The sequence below is a fragment of the Crocodylus siamensis genome, chromosome 3 (genome assembly GCF_052110815.1).
Source record: "Crocodylus siamensis isolate JL-2025a chromosome 3, ASM5211081v1, whole genome shotgun sequence".
NCBI classification, from domain to species: domain Eukaryota; kingdom Metazoa; phylum Chordata; order Crocodylia; family Crocodylidae; genus Crocodylus; species Crocodylus siamensis.
This window is the reverse complement of record NC_143397.1, coordinates 243,575,942-243,589,581: the sequence shown is the minus strand read 5'-3', so window position 1 is coordinate 243,589,581 and position 13,640 is coordinate 243,575,942. Positions and strand designations below refer to the sequence as shown.

Here is a 13,640-nt window from a genome sequence, read left to right as displayed (position 1 = left end):
TGCAAGCCAGAATCAAAGCTCTCTGGACAGTACAGAGGCACGCTCTTCGATAGATAGCTCGGGGACAGAGCAGGTTTGGAGCTGCTACGCTCCACCTGGGAGATTCATTCTGGGTAAAGAACATCATGTCACCTTCAGCTCCAGAGAAGTTTCCAAGTTCTTTTGCTAGCGATGGTGTTGGCAAGTGACCAACCACCGTAGTATGTACTATACACCAGCATAACTTTGCATATTCAGCCTTTGGTACCATTAAGCTGAGACCTGCACGTAACAGGAAGGCTGGTGCCCACTGGATAGGAATACAAGTCGCACAAAATTGGGCTGCTGAGTATTAGGGCTAGGGACAAAAATTACACGTAAACCAACATCAGCAACTGGAAGCCACTTCAGATCTGTAACACAACCCAAGTTCAGTGCACATAAACCACTTTCAGTTCAGTGGCCAAAACCAGTTTAAGATAAACCTGGATGGATGGACAGTCAGTGTCCCAGGATGCTTTGCACCTCCTCTGCAAACCTGCCCTAGCAAGGTGGTCGGGCTAGGCTCAGTCCATGCTGTCTGCTCCAGCCAAGCAGGGAGATGTGCTCTAGCACTCCCCACCTTCTGGTCTGGGCCAGCGCAGGGAGGTGGCTGCATTTCTGGAATCAAAAGTGAATGCCTCTTCCCTTCCTTATCAGTTCAATCTATGCAGTTTAGACTAGCCTAGAAAGATTGAATCAATTCAGCCTCAAACTTTTTGACTGTCTGTACTTAGCCTAGATGTTAGCTAATCACAGACTGGAGGGTGAGAAAAGGCCACTGGGACATCCTATCTGACCCATAGCGTTCTGTTAAGCTGCTCTATCATTCCCAGTGCGGTCCTATCTAACTGACTGTGAACTGATTCAATATACGATAACGGGGAGAACAAGCAAGAAAAACTGGAAAATGCCTCTGTGTTTTGTTAATAATGTTGCTACATGAGCTCTGGAGAACCTAGATAAAAATCACAAAGGAAGTAAAGTCCAATAGACAGGTGTTTGTAGTCCAGACCTCCTCAGTTCGTACTATAAACTAAATACTTACAGAGTAACAAGCATTCAAAGTCGAGCTTCAACTTTAGCGTGGGCATGGCTGGTTACTGAAATCCATGGCACTAAAAGCCACCTTTGCTACCTAGGGCATCTCACAGTAAATCTATTTTATCTAGCTTGAGTCCCAGAAAACCAGTTCACACCCCCACTTTTGTAACGTGCCATCATCTCAGGCTTAAGACTATGTCATATGAAAGTGACAGACAGGAAGAGGAACCACTCACGTTTTGCATTACGAGTTGTTCAGGGATGTGAGATCAGGCCTCCAGTGAATGACAGTTATTATAAATAAACGGGTATAATAACATCGTCGCAACAAGCAGTGAGAGTTGAAGACTTGCCCAGCAAGTCATGCTAGGGGAAATCAGGAAGGCAGCTAAGGTTTACTGCATATCACTTTCAATGCGTCAAACTTGTTACAAGTATGATTCAGTGATGTTACCTGAACGCGTGCCTTTATTTTTAATGACTCATCTCACTTCAGGTATGCCAAAGTGGGGCTCAATTCTGCTCTTGCCCAGAAAAAAGAATGATCAAATGAAAATAAAAACCCATCAGATTACTGCTCTGCTCTGAGAGCAACTGGATATAAAAACAGAAGGCAAACTCCAGCAAGATATTTCTTACTGCTGCGATAAACAGAACACGACAAATGGCTAAGCTGCCGCGCTTGCTAGAGACACAGCAACCGGGAGCTAAAATATTACCCAAGGACAGGACTGTTGTACTAACTGCACTGACCATTAAGCAAGGATGCAGAAACACGACGCTGGATTCCTGCCAGTCAAGCCATCTTGCCCACAGTGACTCATCTGGGATAAATACGTGTATTTATTTTATGATTTGCTGAAAGAATTTATGTTATGTCCTAAAAATGCAAGGACGGCCTTCAATATGCAGAAAGGCACTTCCTGTGGATGGATGGGAACAATGTGCCTCACAGCTGAATCAGGCTTAGAAAGTAAAGCAATTTCACTGGCAAAGAATGCGAGTGGAGGCAGCAGGTCTGGTAGCGGAATAAGTGATTAGCGTAAATCAGTAACTTCCCTTTCAAAAAGAGTCCGACAGGCATCCCTGGCAGAGTGGAGCTGGCTTGTTATATGGACACACACAGAGCGCAATATTTAAACAGGTTCCTGGGGCTTGGCTGGATGCAAGACAGGCAAAGAAAAGGCACTAAATGGGGACTGCATGCAATTTGTTTTTAATAAAACAATACTGCTTCGGTTCGATGTACGTTATCCTGCAAGAAACATTCAGGGGGTGACGCTTGTTCTGGGTTCCCCCCACCCCCCAACCTCTTGTCCACAAACACGTGTGCGTCCATCTGTCCTCTAACTCCCACCAAGCACTGGCCTTAGCCTACACATCGTGAGCAAAAGTGGTTCAGGGGTGGTGGACCGCTACTCTCCAACACAGGGCAGAAAAAGAGGGGAAATAACAGGTCTTCCTCTGCCAGCCATAGAGAACAGGCAAGCAGCAGGCAGGCGTAAAACACACAGAACCGCAGTGTGGTGTTCGCCAGGAAATCCTGTAGGCTCTGGGACTTCCCAGTGGCAAAGCGTCTCCGCAAGTTCTCCTTGATCAGGGCTGTGCAACAGGAGCGCGGTACCCTAACACTGAGCCCTTGTGCAGGTTTAATGGGTGCATCTGCCCGACTCCTGTTCAACAGCAAACACTGCAACACGCAATGGGACCCAAGTCGCCTAACGCACAGCCCAGCCACGTTAGGAGTCAGAGCAAGGGCCTGTGATGGACAGCTGCTGATATGGATATTTGGTCCAGTGACCCTAAAAGCCTGGGGATCGCTAGCACATGGGCTCCTTTTGTCGTCTTCCAACAACCTTTGTGGCCTGGCTTCCAGCAACAAAACCTCCACCTCCCATTGACTTCACGGCAGTAGGGAGGCCCAACAGCCTGCAAAAATCAGAAGCCCCACTGACTTAGGTACTAGGTTACTGGTTTAGAGGTACTCAGATTTGAACCCGGTGACAGAAATGGGAGTAGCGCTCCAGCATCTCAACACCCGTCCTGCACGCTAGCCACTAGGCTGCATCACATAGCAGAAAAGAAACCAGCTGAAGTATCTGCTGGCAGAAGCGCTCCCCGTGATCCCAAGGATGGTGTAGTGGCTATGGCACTGAACTTGGGCTCAGGAGACTTGGGTTCAACTCCCCACAGGTTTCCAGTTTAATTCAGCGCCCTCTTGCCTTGGCTCTCCAACAGCAAGAACGGGAATACAACTTCCTTTTCCCACATGGATAACACGGGCGTAAGATCGCGATTGCGAGATCAGCTGCCTCGGTTGGTGCTTCCACAGAACGCCAGCCAGGCTGTTTTCTAAATGCCAGCCACACTTCAGGCAGCATAGGGACTAAAATCCTTTCCCTCCCAACTTCCCAAATAAAGAAGCCCTCTCCCAAGGGAGTCTAACCCAGTGATTCTCAACCAGGATGCCATGGCACCCTGGGGTGCCTTGAGATCTTTTCAAGGGTGCCTGCCACAGGGTGCTCCACAACATTAGCACTGTTAGGTTTGCAAACGTTGTTCACAAGGTAAAACCACAGATCTCAAATAGAAATCCACAGCTACAGAGTCTGAGTTCTTTGCAACAGCTCTATTATTTTTGTGTAATCAAAAAAAAAAAGAAAAAACTAAGAGCTGCCATTCTCTGAGGGGTACCACGCTACCAATGGACGCCAGGTGTCTAAAACTGTTGAGAACCACTGGTCTAACCTGAATGGCCAAACACAGGAAAAAGGGCCCCACCGGTTCAAAGGAATGCCACTGTGTTGGAACATGGGCTTAATTATAATAGGTTAATCATCACTCAGCCTAAACCAGCACTATCAGTCCATCAGGGTTAAGCCAGGGAGAACAAGCCCAAAGGAAGAAAATCACATCTCTGCCCTACTTTTCTAACACCCTCATTACATACAGAGTGAAGCTTCAGGACTCATCCCGTCTGGAGCACACATCCTTTTAAAGTAGAGTCCTCCCCTAATTTATGCAAATATAACCTGTAGTCACACCCATTCCAGGCAGGGCTCTGACTCTCCAGACAAAAAATTAAAAAAAAAAAAAAAAATGAAGGACTTGGAAAGTTTAGAAGAAAAACAGAACTGAAGAAGTGGTAAGAATTCAAAAGAAAGAAAAGGCAAGGAAAAACAGAAGTGAAATGCAATATTTATGGTTCGGGGACTGCAGGAAGGCTGCTGGAAAGGCCAAGGCAGAGATGGAGCTAGCGACCAGAATTAAGCATAATAAGAAGTCCTTTTTCAAATACATAGGAAGTAATAAGGCGGCACAGGGTAACGCGGGGCCCCTACGGGATAGGTTTGGCAATCTGGTGATCGTGGCAAACAAAAAAGCTGACCTCTTTAACGAACTCTTTGCCTCCATAGTCCTGAACAGGGACCGGGACATCTCCGTCACTAGAGCTGCGGGTGGACCCAGAGCGGTCCCTGACTGCCAAGCCTAGGGTCAGGGACGACGTATCTAGGGAACTTTTGCAGGGGCTGGACATATTTAAAATCAGTAGGTCCAGATGCTCTTCACCCAAGGGTGCTGAGGGAATTGGTGGGGGTCATAGTGGGGCCCTGTCACAGCTCTATGACCACTCGTGGGGCACTGGCCAGGTACCAGAGGATTGGACAAGGACCAAAGCTGTCCCCATTTACAAGAAGAGGAGAAAAGAGGACCCCAGCAATTATAAGCCAGTCAGTCTTACCTCGGTCCTTGGGAAGACCTTTGAGAAAATCACCGAGGAGCACATCTGCAAGGGCCCAGCAGGGGAGGTAATGCTCAGGGGCAACCAACACCGGTTCATTGAGGGCAGGTCCTGCCCGACTAACCTGGTTTCTTTTTATGATCAGGTCACAAAGTCCCTGGACAAGGGAGTCAGGGTGGATGTCATCTTCCTGGACTTTAAGAAGGCCTTTGACACTTGTTTCCCACCCCATTCTCTTAAAAAAACTTGGTGACTGCGGCACTACATGGTCAGCTGGGTGGCAAATCGGCTGAATGTTCGCACACCAGAGGGTGGTGGTGGACGGGTCGTTTTCGACCTAGAGGGATGTAGGCAGTGGAGTCCCCCAGGGCTCGGTCCTGGGACCTGTACTGTTCAACATATCTATCAGCGATCTGGATGTGGGTGTGGAAAGCACACTGTCCAAATCCACTGACGACACCAAGTTGTGGGGCAAGGTGGGCAGGCTGGAGGGGAGGGACAGAATCCAGCTAGATCTGGACATGTTACAGAGGTGGGCGGTTGAGAATAGGATGGGATTCAATGCAGACAAGTGCAAGGTGCTGCATCTAGGGAGAAGGAACCTGCAACACGCCTATAGGCTGGGGAACACCCTTCTTGTCAACACGGTGGCAAAAAAGGGATCTCGGAGTCATTGTTGACTCCAGGATGGACATGAGCCACCAATGCAAGGAAGCAGTCAGGAAGGCTAACCGCACCTTGCTGCGCATCTACAGATGCATCTCGAGCAGGTCCAAGGAGGTGATCCTCCCCCTCTATTGCAGCACTGGTCAGGCCGCAGCTGGAGTACTGCGTCCAGTTCTGGGCGCCACACTTCAGAAGGGATGTGGCTAGCACTGAGATGGTACCAGAGGAGGCCACTCACATGGTCACAGGGCAGCAGGGCAGGCCCTACGAAGAGAGGCTAAAGGGCCTGAACCTATTCAGCCTCCACAAGAGAAGGCTATGGGGGGGATCTGGTGGCTACTTACGAACTTACCAGGGGGACCAGCGGGAATTGGCAGCAGCTCTGTTCCCCTGGGCACCACCTGGCGTTATTAGGAATAATGGCCACAAATTGTTAGAGAGAAGATTCAGGCTGGACTTCAGGAGACATTAGTGTATGGTTAGGGCTGCCAGGCTCTGGAATGGCCTCCCAAGGGAGGTGGTGCTCTCTCCTACCTTGGGGGTCTTCAAGAGGAGGCTGGACAGATATTTGGCTGGGGTGATAAGATCCCAGCACCGCTCCTGCATGGCACAGGGGGCCGGACCTGATGATCTATTTAGGTCCCTCCCGACCCTAAATACATTACATTACATGTTCTCCCCTTCTGCAGCTAGCTGAGCCCTTAGCACATCCAATCTTCATCTGCAACAGGTGCCAGCACCCACCTTGCAGACAAAACACAACTCATTAAGTAAGAACAGCTTTTTCCCTGACAGGCATTTTCCAGAGCAATGCAGTGAATGTGCCCACACAGAAAGATGAGCTCATCCAGCCAAAGCAAGATCCCAAGCTAGGTAATAAATATCCCTGCACACAGCTGCCAAATTGTAGAGTCACCAGAGCAGGTCTCAACCTGGAAGCTCAGTTGAGCACCTGTGGCTGGGTGCAGCAGAGCTCCTCTTTTTAACAGCCCTGGCCTAGTCTAGGTCATTAACAATGGGTACGTTTGGCTCTGGAGTGGCAGCATGACGGCTCTGCCAGAGCACAAAGCCGGCTTCAGCTGAAAGTTGCAGAGGTAGTTTCAATGCCTGACAACAGTGCTTCTACTAAAGGAGCAGATCATATGATTGTGAGCTGGACCATGCTGTCAGTGCTGAGCTATTTAGGCTAAAAATAAATAAAGCTGACAATTTGCCTTCTTTTTTTTGTTTGTTTCCTTTAGAGCTATGGGATCTGTACCTTCACTGCCACAATTGTTATCACGATCTGGAGAGTAACAGCGTTTTTCCTGGCGAACGGTCTCAAACTGCTTCTTTCCCAGCAAGCTCCTCCTCCAATTGAGGGACTGCATAAAGGGACAGTTGTTCTAAAGGGTTACTTGGGTGCAGGAATTGGGACCCAAAGTAAACAAGGCGCACGTGGACGGACAAGTAAGAATGGTTTTAAGCTGTCTGGGATGGGGCTGCGGGCGGTATGAATGCACAAGGAGACAATCTCAGTCTGAAAGAGGTTATAATCTGATTAATACTAATAGTACTTTTATTAGGCTAATGTCTAAAGGCCCGGTTAGGATCAAGGCCTTGTATAAACACAGGGACGGTCACCACGCCTACTTCACAGCATTTATAAGGGGCGATGGGATCAAAAAGGCCTTTGGTTCAAATCATATCACGCTCATCTGACATTGTAGGCTCTGTGGAGCAGGTATCATAACCAGCCAGATGTGTATATGGTGCCCTGATCCTGATAACAATTGCACATAGCCTCCTAGCTCTTTTTGTCTTCTGACCTTGAAGCATTTTACAGAAGTAAATATTACATGGGGAAGCTGAGGCAAAGTAAGGGGAAGCAATTTGTCCACATTCAGGCAGAAAAACTAGTGGCAAAGCAGAATGCAAGGCCCGCTCTTCTGAGTCCGAGTCCAGTGTTGTGTCCCATAGCCTTCCCTGGCACAACCAACAGGGCTGAGAGGCTATGGGCATGTGAACCAAGGGCACCTGGTATAGCGCTGTATTTCCCAAAATGTCAGCTGTGATGACCGGTCCAGCACAAAGGACTAGTCAGGGCACAGAATCACGGATGGGACCTCATGGGTCGTTTAGTCCAACCCCCTGCAGAGATGCAGGATTTGGCATTCCTAAACTGTCCCAGAAGATGCTTATGCAGACTCTTTTAAAAACCTCCAATAAAGGAGTTCCCAAAACTTCCCCAGTTTGCTCACTGCCTTACCGTTCTCACAGGAGGGGACGTTCAACCTAGATCTGCCCTGCTGTAGTTTAAACCCATTCCCTAATGTCCAGCCCTCCGCGGTGAGACAACAGTTGTCCCTCTTTTATGGCAACCATTCAAATAATTTGCAAACTGTGGAATAGTGGTCAGTCTGGTTTCTCCCTGTGCTATGCGATGGGGCTGAAAGAAGCATAATTGTTCTTCATTTTCCTGTGGTGGGTTCATCTTTTAAAATATGAGATGTTCTGAATAGAGCCAGGGCTCTGGAAAGAGGACATCCGTGTTGTACTTTATGCTCCCCCGAAAGTGCTGGATGCTCTTTGCCAGAGTTTCCCTACGAATGAAAGAACAATTTACATACCTGTGCAAGGCACTTCGAAATGGAGCCATCTAAGTTGCCAGCTTCTTTTCCCTGCCACAATGGCTCTGATCCAGAGCAGACCTCCTGCTGGAGGATCAGCATCACGGGTCGCTACTTTGCACACTCCTAGCAATACGAAGGCAGGAGGTTAATTATATTAAAGCTTATATAATTTAGGGCTTATGCTTCCAGGAGCAGAAAAGAACAATTCTCCTCCCTGCACCCTTCATGGGTATTACAGAACTGCTAGGTGTCTCCCATTAAAGTGCCAGAGACTGGCACTGCTAGAAGCCACATGCCAGTTAGTTGGGGTGATCATCTGAACTGGAAGGTAATTCGTATCCTTCCCGTTCACAGGGTGGACTATATTCACCATTAACTGGAGGACAGTTCCCAAAATTATTAAACCTAAAACTCTAAAACTGCATATACATTAATACCTTGTGGGTGTCCATCTTTCCCATTCATTTCACACCAAATGCAAATGACAATCCATGTGACTGTGTTAAATTTATGAGGGATTTTGTGTTTAAAGGAGACATTTTGTCAAAATACAACACAAAAAAGCCCCAACAAAAAGCAACAGGAAAATTGATGAATCGCCTCCCATCAATGGTACGTCTGCAGTCCTCAATACTGCAGTATCTTTATACTTCCCAGGTCCCTTAATGCAGTGTTTCTCAGTCTGTGGCTTATGAACCCAAAGTGGGTCGCAAGAATAATTGAGAGGGTCACGAACAAACTTTGAAAATGGACTTCTCCTTCAAAGGAGAAAAATGTGGGAAACAGTGGCTTTTCCTTGCAGGCTGGCAGAGTTACACTGGGGCAGCGGATCGGCAGCGAGGGGCACTGGGTCAGGACTAGCCATCGATGTTTACCAATGGATTCTGGTACAAAAAGGATGAGAAGCACTGGCTTAGTGTATTAATGTGCACAGCACCTCTCTGAGGCAAGGCAGTACTAGTGTTCCCATTTCACATTAGCCCCAAGACTTACAGGACATTTTTGTACAACCTTTAGGTTATACGCAACTTCTACGGGGGACTGATTTTTACTTGGAACCTGCTTAGTCATTTAGGGCACTTCCACACATACGAGGAACCTGCTCCGAAGCGCTGGAAACCCAGTGCATCGGAGCAGACTCAATCGAGTTTGCTGGAGCACATAAACTGACACGCTCGTGCAGCCTCGTGCATCACGTGCATCAGGGGCACAGCGTGGCCGGCACCGAGAACACGGCAACAGTGCACTTTGAACCAAGACGCGTTTGATGCGATTTAGTTCAGAGCACACTGCCGCCATTTCTCAGCACGGAGGTGCGCTGCGCCACTGATACATGAGCTTCTGATGTGGTGCCGGGCACTTTTAATAAGTGCGGCTCACTAATTAAAAGCGCCCAATATCACATCGGGAGCACATGTAAAAACACCCTTAGAGTTTCTAGAGAAGGATCAGAGAGAGAGGGAGTAAGTGAGTGTGTGCATGTGTGTGCACATGTGCGTGTGAAAAAGCAAACAGCCCCTGCTCACTAAAGAGCTTTTCCACCATTGATTATAAGAGGGAGCGGGAACCTTCCCACTGAAAATTGACAGCATTAATCTTGGTGCAAAACTGAACAATCTCTCCCTGCCCTGTACCCGTCTCGTTTATCAGAGCATTAACTCTTCATGGCAGAGACTGCCTGCACCTCTGTGCTTGTGTAGCCCCTAGCACACCGGGACCCTATTCTCAGTCAGCTGCATATCAAAGGGAATTACTAACAAAGCATGCTGTATGGCAGGGTTATACACCTTGAAAAGCAGAATCCTGAAAAGGATGCCATAACACCAGCTTAAATAAGGCATCCCAAACAACTGTCTGGCTTTTCAACTGTGCTGGCTCCTCCTAAAACATTTACATGGCTAAGAGTAGGGCCTACCCAACTGACTAATTCCTCCTGGCAAACCCTCTAGCACGCAACTCTTTGTGCACACGGTTACTGCATGACATCCTCATCAATCACAACACAGACCTTGTGATACCGGTTTCCTAAACTTCCCAGGCCCTTTCACTTCATGCAAAACCAAAGTCACGGAGTTGAAAACAGCAAGGGCAGCAGCTGCCACAAGTGGTCTGAAAACACAGAATGCAGCATTCTTCTCCTGGGAACGTACAGCAGGAAAACCAAAAAGCCGATTTTACTGCATCTTTCAAATTCTTAACAAGCCAAAAAAAGACTTTTTTTTTTTTTTAAATGCTTAAAGCACCACGCCTGTTTAGATCAACTTTTAAGTGCCAGAACATCGTTGCATATGACTGGGAATGGTTAACCAAAGCCACCAAAGCAATGCAGCGAGTAGAAAAACCACCCCACTAGGATAGATGGATGGTGGCTGGCCCCTAGCAGACCAAGTAAGGAACAGCCTACACCCCTCCCCACGACAGTAACCACAGGGCGACAGTGGAACAGGAATGGATAAGGGCAAATGCTCACAATTAGAAATGTAAAGGTCCCACTAACACGGAACTTGCCAACGCACGTAATCCTAAATTAAGGGTGCTTTTGACAGCAGCTGCTGGGAGGGATGAGCTACAATGCATTTTCTTTCCCTCCCTCCCCAGAAGTGAGCGTCCAGGAAGAGCAGCACACCATCTCTTAGTAAGCTGCTCAGCCCTACGCTCCCCAAGGCAGATAGAGCCTGGGAACCAGGGAGTGCCTGCAGGTAGGGCCTCGCTTGGTTGCTTTCCAAGAAAGGGGGAAAGCAGAGCTCCAAACTAAATTGACGGCCTCATCTTTTCCACCGTGTTGCTGGCTCCGGCGTTCCTCCTCAGTGCTGCCATGCACATCTGCACTCTGAGGGCAGGCCTGGCACAGATCCAAACAGACAAGTCAAGATGTGTAATTATCATCAAAGCGGAGCAGGCTCGAGCAGGGCAAAGAGGAGATGCCGAGCAATGATACAAATGCACCAACTGCCACTTGCATTCCTGTGTTCCTTCGCTGCCGTGCTGCGAATAAACCCTCACATATGCTACATGCTGGGCAGTTGGGATTCAGCTCCACACACATGTGCATCTGCTAAACTTACACCTCCACAGGCAGAACCCCGGGATGGTAGTAAGCCAGGAGCTGACATTTCTCAAAGTCAGGCATGTGCAACTGGGCAGAGATGCTTGTGCATGCCTCATTTATGCATGATGGGGTGCGTGTGTGCACGCACACAGATATGCATGCAAAGATGCTGTGTAATGAATGTATACAGCCAGGTAGGTACCCAAGTAGCTGCACATGTGTGCAAGGAAATATAAAATGTTTTTATACTCTACATATAGTGAATCTACTTAAACTACATGTACACAGACATCTAAACACACACACGAGAGAGAGCGAGAGAGAGTGATGCACGCACCAACCCCTAACCACAAGGTTTAACAGCTCTTCCGAAGTGCCCAGTTGTATTTATCCTGATTAGTTGCCACCCCTTTAAGCCCTGCCGCCAGCAAATCCTTCTTGTTCCCTCCAATGGGCTCTCTGGAAGGGCCCCTTCGCTTCTCCATCTGCACCTTATCTCTGGGTCATTTTACCCAAAACCACAAATTTACTCATCAGCCCTCCCATCTGCATCTTCTCTCTTAAGTAACCTCACCCTAAACCACAAATTCAGCTTTCTCCCTCCTCCGATGACTCACAGGTCTACCTCTTCAATCCCAGTGGCAAACCACCTGGAGTAAAATCTCAACCTCTCCTTCTGCCATCTCCATGCGGACGACTAGCTGTCACCTTAAGAAACCCAGGGGTACAACAAAGCTTGTAATCTCGTGCCCACAATGCCCTCCAACCACCTCGCTTCCAACTTACCTGGTCTGCTGCCTTGGATCAAGTCACTTTTCTCTTTGCACCTGTCCACTAACTTCCCTTTAATCCTACATCAAACAAAAGCTGCTTGTTTTCACCTTCAAAGCTCTTACCGTCCCCCAACTTCACTTCTCCTTCTCTGCCAGAGTGGCTCACTTCCATCTCTGACTGGCCCACAAAGCCTGTAACCATTATCAGCTTTTTCGATTTTCAAACCAGTGACTTCATGCCCTCTCCCACCCCACTTCATGCCCTCCCATGGGAAGAGCTCCACATGAACACTTACGAGGCTGCGGCATTATCAAATCCCTCTAAAACTCTCCTTAGACATGGTAACTGCTGACAAAAACGGCAATGGCTAAGGTGCTGAGACTGCACTATAACAAAGTGACCAGTACCTGTTTCACTGTTTCTTTCTACCCCCTCAGCTGTCTGCATCCATCTCTTTTCTCTTGTCCTTTAAACCTAATTAGAAGTTCTTTGGGAATAGAAAGGATATTTTTTACACAGTCCCTAGACATGAGTGGGGCCCTACTCCATGACTGGAGCTGAAGAGCTCTCCAGTAATACAAACAGGCAGAAATGTATTCACATTGCAGATACAGTGTCTATCTGGTTTAGAAAATTCACAAAATGGTATATACCAGAGGTAGGCAACCCCCAGCATGGGTGCCCAAGCATGGCATTTTGCCTGGCACGCACCCCTTGGGGCAGATGTGGGGAAGGGGCCGAGGCTCTGCTGCTACAACAAGGGTCAGCCCCTGGCAGCGCCCCCACCGTCTACCCCGGCACACCAACAACTTACAGGTTGAGGTTGTGGATATTTTGGCACTCTGCCCAAAAAACTGCAGACCCCAGGTATAATGGGTCTTCATAAAGACCTTGTGCACTTTTTAAATTTTAGTAACTTAGGTTGTAGGTATGATAGAAGCGACCGGCATTTAAAAGCAAATTTATTCACGTTTTAGAACAACTAGAGTATGCAATGCCAGGCTTCATAAGTAATAATGAATTTATTCTTGAATAAGATGGAGGTCCGTGCCACTATGCTCTGACAATTCCTAAATGATGGTTTCCCAGGGAAGTGCATAGGCAGAGGCGGACAGATTGCTTGGCCACCTCGTTCACCTGGCCTGCTGCTGCTGGACTTCTTTTTATGGGGACTTGTTAAAAGTGTAGTTTACCTGTCAAAACCACGTTCTTTGGTGTAACTTAGGGCTAGGATCACCAATGCAATCACTGCACTAACTCAAGAGCAACTGGGAAAAGTTTTCAAGGAGTTGGAAGATCAGATTGAGCACTGTATCATGATGGATGGTGGTTATGTTGAAGTCTAGCATTGTGTACTCTACTTGTACTAAAACATTAATAAATTTGCTTTTAAATGCCGTTTACAGATTGTTTCTATCATACCTACAACTTAAGTTATTAAAGTTTAAAAGTGCACAAGGACTTTATACCAAATGGTTCACGGGGCTTTTGTTACACTGAGGTGTGGTCAGAAAAAACACACTTCATATGACGGTATTTCATGCTGCAGGTAGAAGAAAGCCCACACGAACAGAAACTGTGTCCCTTCACGATGCATACAGAACGGAAAGGCCTGGACGAGCTGGAGGCTTTAATTAAACTTGTGAGGGCGTAACAACGGACTCCAGGCAGAACCTGTATCCACACACGAGACAGGTAACGCGTGGATCTTCACTGTATAAACAACACTGTGTTT

The 13,640-nt window shown here is 47.8% G+C and overlaps 1 long non-coding RNA gene across 5 annotated transcripts in view; it reads right to left on the bottom strand.

The window, feature by feature from the left end:
* LOC149869631 (uncharacterized) overlaps window positions 1-13,640 on the bottom strand; it is a 220,623-nt gene that overhangs the window by 76,385 nt on the left and 130,598 nt on the right. The window contains exon 4 of one of the 5 annotated variants that reach the window (XR_016441501.1): window positions 8,080-8,205. The exons of the other annotated variants lie outside the window; for them this stretch is intronic. This is a non-coding gene — a long non-coding RNA (uncharacterized LOC149869631). The remainder of the gene's footprint in view (window positions 1-8,079; window positions 8,206-13,640) is intronic. 5 annotated transcript variants of the gene reach the window in all.